This window comes from Artemia sp. Qi Xiang Cuo, chromosome 2 (assembly GCF_049724085.1).
Source record: "Artemia sp. Qi Xiang Cuo chromosome 2, ASM4972408v1, whole genome shotgun sequence".
Taxonomy (NCBI): Eukaryota; Metazoa; Arthropoda; class Branchiopoda; order Anostraca; family Artemiidae; genus Artemia; species Artemia sp. Qi Xiang Cuo.
The window spans coordinates 61,807,626-61,820,161 of NC_142795.1; the positions used below are offsets into that span (position 1 = coordinate 61,807,626).

Below are 12,536 nucleotides of genomic sequence, written 5' to 3' on the forward strand. Positions count from 1 at the left end.
TTTTTGAAAAGGAGAATTACTTGTGGTCCACTGAACTTTTTAAAGTGGCAAAAATCCTAGACACTAAACCTATAACTTATCGTTTGCGTGATACCAAATTATGAAGAGATTCTCGGCGGCTTTTATGACAAAGAACTACAAAAAGTTAAAAATAATAATTAAACCTATAGCGTTGAGGATATATTACAGAGTAGTAATAATGTGTTTAAGAATCTGTCAATTATTTAGTGTATATGATACAACTTTGATTTTGATTCTTGCATCAATGTTAACGATATTGATAATGCCCCATACTTTCTATGTGGCAGCTTTGTCCAATATTTCCGATCCTCTCTATAACAACTTGAATGCGACAAGTGATTTTTGGACAAAACTCTCCCCCGCCATCAAATTTGATTGTGCGTATGAAGTGGCTCTTGTTGACTGTATTCTCAAAAATACCTATGACATCCTGAGAAAGGATCGTGTGTATGATATAAAAGTTATACCATTCTATTGGGCTATGAATGGGTTGAGCTATGTCGACTATGAATGGGTTGAAGCACTTAACTTTAGTGACTATACACATGCAAAATTGAAATATATTAAATAGAATAATATGATAGATTCGTTGCTTACAATAGATAGAAAAATCTCATTTTGCAGAAGTGGTAAACTACATTTTAATTATTTAATGGCACTTGATAGAATTTACATTATCTCACATGATGAAACCCAAATAATCACTCTCAATAATAATCTGAAAGATATTCTTGGCTTTAAACAGAACAGTATCAATGGGGAAAATGCTGGAACCGTTTATGGGATGAATCAAGTTATTTTTGCTGATTATCCACCTGGTTTTGCCTCGGACTCTTGCATATTTCTCTATGCATCCTTTGTGGAAACATCGAGAGTCGGTAATTCAAATGTCCCCCTCCTACGTGTTCTTGAACGAAAAACATCTCATGAACTTGTTCATCACTATAATATAAAGCATCTTCAGTATGTTCCTGTAAACACTTCGTATTTGGAACTCTGTCAGTTAACACTAAGAAGTGAATTGGGCATTGGGCGAAGAAATCCAAAGAAGGATTTCTTCTCTTAAGATGACTTATCTCCCTCACAAGGAATCATACCCATCAATTAGTTCCTCATTGAATCTATTCAATGCTGAAAATTTTTATGTCAGGGTCAATTATGCCTATTATGAACAATTTTACCCCCAACAACCCCACTCATACAATATACACTGTGAAATATTTTCCAATGATGACTATTTCATTGATTTGTGATCAACATTTATTGATTTAACTGTTGCGGTGAAGAAAAAGTCAGATAATACAACTCCAAATGCTGCTGATGGTCTTTCCTATGAGAACTGTATTCTACACAACCTATTCAAACAAATTAATGTATTTATTTATGGCACTTTGGTGAGCACTAGCAATAATTTATCCAACTATGCAAGCTACATACAATTTATGATGATGACACCAAAGGCATACAAGGAGTTGAGAGGACAATCATTAGGCTATGAATATCGATCAGGTGTTGATACTGACGGTGAGTTGACTACTGCAGTGACCCAAGAGCATCATCTGGTTGGAAAATTAAATCATGAGATATTCAATATATCCCAATGGTTACCCCCCAATGCTAAGATTGACATGAAGTTAGAGCTGGCCCCATCGAATTTCATTTTGAGAAAAACACTTCCTGCGACACCCGATGCAAATGTCATTATCACATCGGCAATTCTCCACGTCCGAAAACAACAGGTTATGAGCTCTGTTGCACTGGCAGTGGAAAAGCTAAGAGCCAATGGCAACAACATTAAACCTCTTATCCGCCATACGATCACCAATCAATGTCATATTGACACTGGATCTCGTGGCTATAGCGATTCATCATTTATCAATGGAGAAATCCTATCAAAATTGGCTTTGGCCTTTGTAAAGAGTGGCAGTGCTGTTGGATCCTGGACTGAATCCCCCCCATGATTTTAAATTTTCCGGTCTACCTAGCTTTGTTTGCAAAGTGAATGGTATTCCACTGTACACTCTATCTTTTGACAAAAAATCCTATAGAACTCTGTACGAGTTGACCATGCAATCCCTAGATCATGACACTTAATTGTTTTAAAATAGGATGATTAACTGTTAGCTTTCAAAAAATCATGGGGTTAAAGTGCTGGACCTGTTAATAATCCAAGGCTTGAACAACCTTCATACGGGTACTGCACGCTTTAACTGGAAATTTATTAATGCGGTTACTGAGAATATCATTCTATGATCATGAACTCAATTTGAAATCTATTATAAAATCACGCTTGACGGCAGTGTTCTACTAAACCAAGAACTATGAACACATACCATATAATCAATGTATTTAGTATGGATTGATACATGTCCAAGTACAACTCCTATTGTATACTCTCGGACTTCATTGAAAAATTCCAAGTGTTAACAATACCTTAATCATTGTTAATAGCAGTCCATCGACTTTGAAGACCGGTCATTGGCTATGCATCTTTCAAACAGCGAAGAATATTGAATTTTTTGATCCTCTTGGCCTATCGTATAAATTCTATACGCCATACATCAGCAACTTTATTGAAAGCAGTGGGAAAACCATTATTCAAAATCAACGAAGAGTACAGGATTTAACGACTAAGACATATGGCTTTCATGCACTACTCTTTTTCATGTTCAGATGTCGTGGCTACACCTACAAGCAGTTTCTCAACATCTACGTTGACTTACCTCGATTGAACGACTTTCTAGTGTAAAAAATACTTACAAGCGTATTTAATATTGATTTTAGTGCCCTACGAATAAAATATTCTAAAAATGTATGTGAAATTGTTTATTAATAAAAATTTATATACATGATAAAACGACTTTTCTACTCTTTAGATTTCATCTTCTACTAGGTATAGGTATTTGTCTACAACAACTAGTGCAGGTAGATTATCTGAATTCACAGTGTACTGATCCTGATGTACTGCAATGTCAGGGTCACATTTTCTACAATAGAGTGTGACTTCAGTCTTGCAATATCTCTTTTTATAGTCAATGACAATATTCTCATTCATTCTATGGAATTCAAATGTTTCAATTTGTTTATTTGAAGCAATTTCATAAACAGTGTCCTCAAGTGGCGAATCACATTCTGTCACAGCCAAATAAAAAACAGTGGGTTTAGAATCATAACACCCATTGTCTTCACAACGATGACGTAGAAACCATATTCTTTTGCTGTTCCAACAGTTGAGTCGTTGACCCGGCTCCTCCTTCCAGAACATTCTAAAACTACGACGATACCAATCTCGTAGCAATAAACTAACATCACGGTTAGGATTCTTTCCAATCATACCTGGATATATATTCTCTCATTGATTATATTTCTCATAATGACAATTTGAGCATAGGTGGCCTGTAAGATGAGAGCCACATATTCTTTTCTGGCGGTTGTCGCGGACAGTAGTCTTCGGAACATATACCCTTTCCAATTCTCATTGTGTGTACAATCCACAATTCTAAGCTTATACGTCAACCAGTGGATAATTACCGTATGATGACCAGCTACCTAGCGCCTACATGCCTCTGGAGCATGAAAGATGCATTTTGTTATGTGTTGTGACCCTCACTGCCACAATGAAATTGAGCTAGCAACAACAAAAATTTTCTGAGAGAGAGAGAGGAGTAAATCATCTTTGAGCACCATCTTTCTCATGAAAAAAAACTCCTAAATTTCTAAACTAATGTTTAAAAGCATATCCACAATATCATTTTGCCGTGTCGTGATCAATATATCAGTAAATTGTGTAAATGCATTTGGACCACGACGTAGAAGCTTCATACAATAGTCTAATGATGTAGAATCAGTTTTCATTATATCCACAAGCATTCCCTGAGAAAATATCTTCCTTTGAATAGACAGCTCTAGAAAATTGCCATCTAGAATTAAATTTTTTTCCATAAACACTAGATTCCCCAAGATTCGCTCTTTCTCAAATCTATCCATTTTTTTAGAGTCCTAACACTCTCACAACCAACTACAGACTAACCAGAATTTGCTTTTCTACTCTAGAAAATATACGCTAGTCTACTATAGAAATAAAAATACATTTGATTTAGAAACAATTTTATTGAACATAATTACAATAATAATAATATTTACTGATGCATTTTGTTCTCGTCAATATTTTTCGATAGAACATCTAATGCTGAATGAAGTTTTTTTATACGAAGAATATTCACATTTCCAGAAAAACATAGTTGCTCCTCCTGCTTAAACTTGCTTAATGATATCACGTATCTAGCATACATACTATCCCATTCAAGGCATAGTCTACAGCCAGCGGTTATTTCCACAGCTACATTGGGTACTCGAATATCGTTGCTGCTGCTGCTGTCGGTTCCATCATTAATCTCTAATAATGTAAATGCACCACTCCTTTTTTACCCACTCATATCCTCTCAAATAAACTATTATCTCTGAATTTAATTCTATTACTAACATGAATCGTAGTGAAAACCATTTCATTTATTCAAATCCCAACCACAAATCAAGTTATCGTATATTGAACAACCTCTGATTGGCTCATAAAAAATGCCCACGTCAAACGATACATTCATTATGCAATTCTTATCAAAAACAAAAACCTTGCCAACTTTTCGAAATGTTCACGCGTGAGTTTAATGACACAACCATGGGTTTTCCTTGCGCAATTCAATGTATTTTTTCATGTATTTTTGAAATCTATTACACTTTTGACAATATTCTTGTAGGTTTTCCTGTAGGTTCCGGACTGTGTATATCAATACTACTTGCGAGTCACAAATGTCTTGATTGGTTGAGTTATTATAGCAGGATAAGATCAAAGTTTGGAAAAATAACTTGAGTGGCAATTATAGAAGAACTTCCCTATGATGGAACTGCACAGACATGCTGAGACTAAAAATACGAGTAATTACTTTCCCATGAACTGGGTCTGATACCGACCAGAGGCGTCACTACCAAAAATATGTTGTTTTTTCGGGGGGGGGGGGGGTGGAAGCAATGGATTTTAACGACTGGGTTGCCTTTATTTTTGGCTGATTTTCATGATATTTCTATTAAAATTACTTCGCTATATGTAATTTGGAAAATAAGTGGAATTTCCATAATATCTTCTTTTCTTCATTCTTTTTATTTGTCTTAATTTCCCGTTGGCTGCTCCATTTTACCTGTGGGGATAATTTTCCGGGGATGGGGGATGGTAAATTGTCAGGGGGGGAGGGTCCGCGTACGAACTGGCCCCCCTTTGACTCACACACTTGAAGTCCCTTACGAATCAAGTCCCTGCATTTACCAAGTTAGCAAAGTAGGGCATTCACCATATCTGAAGAAAGGCTTGGGAGATCGAGTTGAGACTTCAAAGATGTGTTCCAGGCAATTCCCAATTTTGATTTGAGGCAGGGTCAGACCCTATGCGTATGTATCTTATAAAAATAGGATGTTTACAATACTTCCAGAATGATTAGGGGGATAAATTTGAAAGTTCAAGATAATATGAGGGGTCAAGGGTCAAATTTTGTGTTTTTGTGGGGGGTGGGCTACCTAAAAATCTGAACATTTTAAAATAGACAAGCCAAACTGAAAGTAATAATGAAATATTTAAAGATAATAAGAAAACGTTTTCTGAAGAGCCACAAAAAATAAGTCCAAGCCGTGAAGATACAAAGTTATCTGATAATTCAAACCTAAAACGAACAGAAATGGAATTTGTTTTTTCAGTAAAACGTTAGTTTTTCAAAATTTTACAAATAAAAAGAAATATCCTGTGTCGGTTTATTTGGGCTAATTTTACAGATATATGTTGCAAAGCCTACGAAAACAATAATCTTTGTTCGTTTAAAGTTTTAATCCACTTTTTACTTCCACCAAAAAGCCCTCACTTTTTTAAACTTAATGTTCTTAAAAGAACACCATATGTAGATTTACGACAAGACTGCAGAAATGAAGTAGAATTGATAAAGAACGGACTAACCTGTTGCCCCGTAGGCGAAAACTGAGCAATTGTTCCCATCAAGAACAGTTTGAACAAGAGGTTTGATTGAAGCCTCAAATTCTTATAAATTTGTCGAATCCTCGGAAAATAAATTACCAAACACAAAATTTGCATTTCTTTTCTGTTTTTTATTCGAGTCCCTAAAAATATAGCAGAGTATACATCTCAGAAAACAAATTCTTAATTATAAAAATTATTTTAAAATTTTATTGTTTTCATGATTGTCCCAGTTGACATTCAAAGCATTTATTGTAATTTGTTATACGATTAAAGTAGAAATAAGATCATTCAATACCAACAGAAGTTAAGCTAAATGTCATTTTCACCACCTTATAACCCAGTCAAACTAAGTAAGTTAAGTTAGTATTTTATACGTTTTGTTTTTTTAAGTTTTTATGTAATTTTGTTTTATGTAATAAACAAGCCCACCTGTTATTACAACCCATTTTCATTTCTATTTTCCTTCCACTATAAGAATTTCCTTCGTATTAAAAAGCAAAAGCTGAAGCTCGTGGAACGGAAGGGAGGAGGGGGGTAATACTGGGGATTAGAACTCCCCACAAAAAAAGTTTGAAATTTTTGCGGATTCCTTTTTATTGATAACTGACAACGTTTGATAACTCTAACTGAAAACGAGCAGAAATTAACATAAGTTGGGCTCAAAACCCATATGCCTTCCCTAGGCCAGAACATAATTTGCACTTTACTGAAAAAAATACAAATGAATGTGCATTGTCAGTTTAATTACATATACTGATATTTAGTAATCAAAATCTTAATATTATTTGATTTATTAAAGGTACAAAAGTTAAAACATTTATATATTTTTCAGTCAAGTGCAAATTATATTCTGGCCTTGGGAAGGCATAGGGGTTTTGAGCCCAACTTATGTTAATTTCTGCTCGTTTTCAGTTTGACTCGGTTATTTATTGTAATTTCTGTTCGTTTTGGGTTTCATTTATTTATCGATACTGGTTTGTGGTAGTTTCCCGCTTGGTAGATTATTTGATTTTATTTTTGCTCGTTTTTTGTTTAATGGAGTTCTTTACTTTTCTTTGAAAAACTTATTTTGTGGAAAAAGTTTTTCTAATTAATCTACACAAAAAAACAATGACAGGGAAAGCAGGCCCTGGAAAAAAGAGAAGTTGTGGAGACTGATACGGGGGCTCTACTCAAAAGAATATGTCGAAAGTATATGAGCTATGCAGAAGCCTCATCCATGAGCTCCATTTTTTAATTTCGTAAGATCTTATTTTTTTTAATTGTTAATTACTTGGCAAAAAAAAAAAAAAAACTTTAGTCCTAATCCAGCAACTGAGACAAATGTGCACATGAACGAGGTTTTGACCTTACTCATCAATCCAACTACCTAGGACCAAACAGTAAAACCGAACCATCAACCAAATAGAAATGTCCAAATCCATGCCAAGTCGTCATCAATAAATGTAAGTCATTGTAAATTTACAAGCAAAAGCACCTTAAATCTAGCGAAATATTTCCAAGTAGAACCTTTCATTAGGGCTCATCAGAAGAAATACCACGTGCCTTAACGGGTTTCGAGGCTTTACTTTCTTCACCCGGCACAGTGGAGCCTCTACCATAAGATCTATATGGTATCCCTGTGTCAGGTAAAACTTGTGAAATGCATGCATACTAGTAAAGCTATGAAAAATTACATACAAAAAGTGTTTCATTGTTTCCTTAATAAAGTCCCAGAGGTCACTGAGCTAAGACCATTCTGGAACAAATGAAGACTGGTCCAGATGTGTCTTTTATTGGTATCCAGAACCAATTACAGATTTAAAGATCCTCAAGCTTGTTTGAAAACAGTCTACAAATTCAAAATTCCAAAAAAGAAAAGCGAAAGAGAAATTATATTAAAATATCATTCAGTATTTCTTTATAATTTTTTGTATATTTACCTAAAAGTTCATGATACGTAAAACTAAATTTTTTGAATTGCCAACTAATTTTTTTGGCACAAAAACCTCTTAAGATCAGTTTTTCGCTCAGCTTTTTACATCTAATTTTAAAATCTGTGTAATTACTGCATTTTTTTTGCATACCTAAATAATTGGGAATAATAAGCTGAATAAGTAATATTTGAATGTATATTACTTTCAAGGAATGGAAAATTAATTACTTCAAAATTAATATAATCCGTTTTATTATACATTTTAAAAACTAATTTATTATTATCTGAAATATTAATATTTAAATCTAAGAAATGGTCAGAGTGTCCTATCCCACAGCAAGGCTCCAGAATTAACTCTTGTGGATAAATATTTTTCGAAGTCTCAATAAACTCTGCACAATTTATTAATAAGAGATCGTCCAGATATGTTTTATTGTTTGAAAGGTTATATTTTATATTACTTGGGCTATTTTTATTTATCATAAATTCGTATTCTAATTGACTTAAAAACAGGTCCGCTATGAATGGACTCGCATTCCCACCCATAGGAATGCCAACAGTTTGTTTATATAAATTCCCATTAAATCTTAAAAGAGCATTAAATAGAACAAATTCCAATAAATCACATACCATATCCAAGCTATAACATCTTGAATTAATAGTACTTCGAAAAAAATTCGTCCATGGGGCTTTTTTATTAAAAGTATCAATTTTCTAAAATCCGATATTAGACAAAAGAAAAGATTTCTTTATGACCATTTTCAATTTTTGGAATACTAAATTAAGTGACAAATTTGTATACAGAGTAGTAATAGAATGCTTATATTGAATTTGTGGCCTCCCACGTACCAAACAGGTTTTTCTGGTAGTCCTATTCTACAGGTCATTACACCTTTGCCAAGAGGAACGAGTATAACTTGATTGGTGATTGGGATTTGAATAAAAGGAATAGTTTTCTTTACAACTAATATTAGGAAGAGACCTGAATTCAAAGAGAATAATTTATTTGCATGGATATTAGTAGAGGAAAAAGTGAGTGGTGCATTTACATTATTGGAGATCAATGATGGAGCTGACAACAGTGATGCCCGAGTACCTAATGTGGCTGTGGAAATAACTGCTGGTTGTAGACTATGTCTTGAATGGGACATTATGTATGCCAGATACGTGATATCATTAAGCAAACTTAAGCAGGAGGAGCAGCTATGTTTTGCTGGAAAAGTGAATATTCTCCATATAAATAAACTTCTGTCAGCATTAGATGTCCTATCGAAATATATTGATGATAACAAAATGCATCAGTGAATATTATTATTGTAACTATGTTCAATAAAATTGTTTCTAAATCAATGGTATTTTTTTTCTTTCTATAGTAGACTAGCGTACATTTTTTAGAGTAGAAAAAAGAAATTCGGGTTAGTCTGAATTTGGTTGTGAGAGAGTTAGGACTCCAAAAAAAAAATGGAAATTTTTGAGAAAGATCGAATCATGAGGAATCTAATTCTTATGGACAAATGTTTAGTTATAGTTGATGATTATCTAGAGATATCTATTCATTGTAATGTTGTTTATTGGAAACTGTCTGTCTATATAATGAAAACTGAGTTTCCGCTATTTGAGCCTTGTATGAAGCTTCTACAACGTGGCACAAATTCATTTACAATATTTGTTGATATATTGATCTCGACACAGCAAAACGATATTATGGACATGCTTTTAAACATTAGTTTAGAAATTTAGGACTTTTTTTCATGAGAAAGATGGTGCTCAACGATGAATTACTCCTCTCTCTCTATCTCATACAATTTTTTGTTATTGCAAGCTCAGCTTCATTGTGATAGTGATAGTGTCAGCACATGAAAAAATGTTTCATACCTGTCCACTATGTATGTACTCACTTGGCAGCTGGTCATGATGTGAGAATTGCACAAGGATTGAGGAGTATGATGAAAAGTGTAGATTATGCAACCCATGTAAATTGCATAGAGGATATGCTGTACAAATTAAAGGTTGTAATTCCTGTCTTGAAGAGGTGTATGACTCATCCTAGAGGCCACCTATGCTCCAATTGTCATTATGATAAATGTAAGCAGTGGGAGAGTACATATCCCGGTATGATTGGAAAGAATCCTAACAGTGATTTTAGTTTATTGCCACGAGTTTGGTATCGTCATTGTTTTATATTGTTATTGGAGGAGTAACCTGGTCAGCGATTCAAATGTTGGAAAAAGAAGAGAAAATGGTTTATACGTCATTGTTGTGAAGACAATGGGTGTTATGATTATAAGCCCACTGATTTTTATTTGGCCTTGACGGAATGTGATTCGACACTTGAGGACACAGTTTATGAAATTGCTTCAAATACACAAATTGAAACATTTGAATTCTATAGAATGAATGAGAATAGTATCATTGACTATACAAAGAGATATGACAAGAGTGAAGTCACTCTCTACTGTAGAAAATGTGACCCTGAAATTGCAGTACATCAGTATCAGTACACTGTGAATTAAGATAATCTACCTGCACTAGTTGTTGTCGACAAATACCTAGTAATGGATGAAATGTAAGGAGTAGAAAAGTCGTTTTATCAGGTATATAAATTTTTTTTTATTAATAGACAATTTAACATACATCTTTAGAACATTTTATTATTAGGGCACTAAAATCAATATTAAATACACTTGTAAGTAATTCTCCACTAGAAAGTCGTTCAATCGAGGTAAGTCAACGTAGATGTTGAGAAACTGCTTGTAGGTATAGCCACGACATCTGAACATGAAAAAGAGCAGTGCATGAAAGCCACATGTCTCAGTCGTTAAACCCTCTACTCTTTGTTGATTTTGAATAATGGTTTTCCCACTGCTTTCAATAAACTTGTTAATGTATAGAGCATAGAATTTATACAATAGACCAAGAGGATAAAAAAAATTCAATATTCTTCGCTGTTTGAAAAATGCATAGCCAATGGCCAGTCTTCAAAGTCGATGGACTGCTATTAATAATGATTAGGGTATTGTTAACACTTGGAATTTTTTCAATTAAGTCCGAAGGTGTGCAATAGGACTTGTACTGCGATATGTATGGATCGATACTAAATACATTGATTATTAGGTTTGTGTTCACGGTGCTAGGTCAAGTGGAACACTGCCGGTGGGCGTGATGTCCCAATAGGTTTCAAATTGACTCAATGATATTAGCGTCATACTCTCAGTCAGAGCATTTGCAAATGTACAATGTAAACGTACATTCCCTGTTCGTACTATACTCATATCCTGTGTTCCTGACAAATCAAAAACAATAACTCCATGATTTTTTGAATACATTGAATCGGTTATTCCATTTTCAAATAGTTGAGAGTCATGATCTAGGGATTGCATGGTCAACTCGTACAGGGTTCTATAGGATTTTTTTTCAAATGATAGAGTGTACAGTGGAATACCATTCACTTTGCACACAAGGCTAGATAGACCAAAAAAATTAAAATCATGGGGAGATTCAGTCCAGGATCAAATAGTACTACCACTCTTCACAAAGGCCAAAGACAATTTTGATGGGATTTCTCCATTGATAAATGATGAGTCGCTATAGCTAAGAGAGCCGGTGGCAATGTGACGTTGATTGGTGATTGTATGGGGGACAAGAAGTTTAATGTTGTTGCCATTGGCTCTTAGCTTCTACACTTCCAATGAAACAGAGCTCATAAATTGTTGTTTTCGGACGTGGAGAATTGCCGATGTGATAATGACATTTGCATCAGGTGCAGCAGGAAGTATTTTTCTCAAAATGAATTCGATGGTGCCATCTGTAACTTTATGTCAATCTTGAAATTGGGGGGTAGCCATTGGGATATATTGAATATCTCATTATTTAATTTTCCAACCAGATGATACTCCTGGGTCACTGCAGTAGTCAACTCACCGTCAGTATCAACACATATTCGATCTTCATAGCCCAATGATTGCCCTCTCATCTCCTTGCACGCCTTTGGCGTCATCATCATAAATTGTATGTAGCTTGCATAGTTTGATAAATTATTGCTAGTACTCACCAAGGTACCATTAATAAATACATTAATTTGCTTGAATAGGTTGTGTAGAATACAGTTTTCATAGGATAGACCATTGCCAGCATTTGGGGTTGTATTATCTGACTTTTTCTTCATCACAGCATTTAAATCAATAAATGTTGACGAAAAATCAATGAAATAGTCTTCATTGGAAAATATTTGAAAGTGTATATTCTCCGAGAGGGGTTGTTCGGGGTGAAATTGTTCATAGTAGCCATACTTGACACTGACATCAACATTTTCAGCATTGAATAGATTCAATGAGGAGCTGATTGATGGATATGATTCCTTGTGGGGAAGATAAGTCATCTTAAGAGAAGAAATCCTTCTTTGATCTAACAATCTTTTTCTTTTTCTTCTTATTGGCTTTCGTTGTTTTATTTCTCAAAGTCCTTGTTGATGTCCTTTGCTTCCTGCCTGGGTGAAGTGAATGACGCGAACGCATCCTTTTCAATCCCTCCCCATTTTGTCGAGATTTTAATTGCTCACCAACAAATCTTTCTGAAGATCTAATA

At 34.4% G+C, this 12,536-nt stretch overlaps 1 pseudogene across 1 annotated transcript in view; it reads right to left on the reverse strand.

Annotated features, from left to right (window-relative positions):
• The window catches only part of LOC148955473 (kinesin-like protein KIF18A), a 104,101-nt pseudogene that overhangs the window by 46,924 nt on the left and 44,641 nt on the right, over nt 1–12,536 (reverse strand). Inside the window, exon 3 of the transcript XR_016143592.1 lies at nt 6,017–6,177. The product of XR_016143592.1 is annotated as a kinesin-like protein KIF18A (transcript). The remainder of the gene's footprint in view (nt 1–6,016; nt 6,178–12,536) is intronic.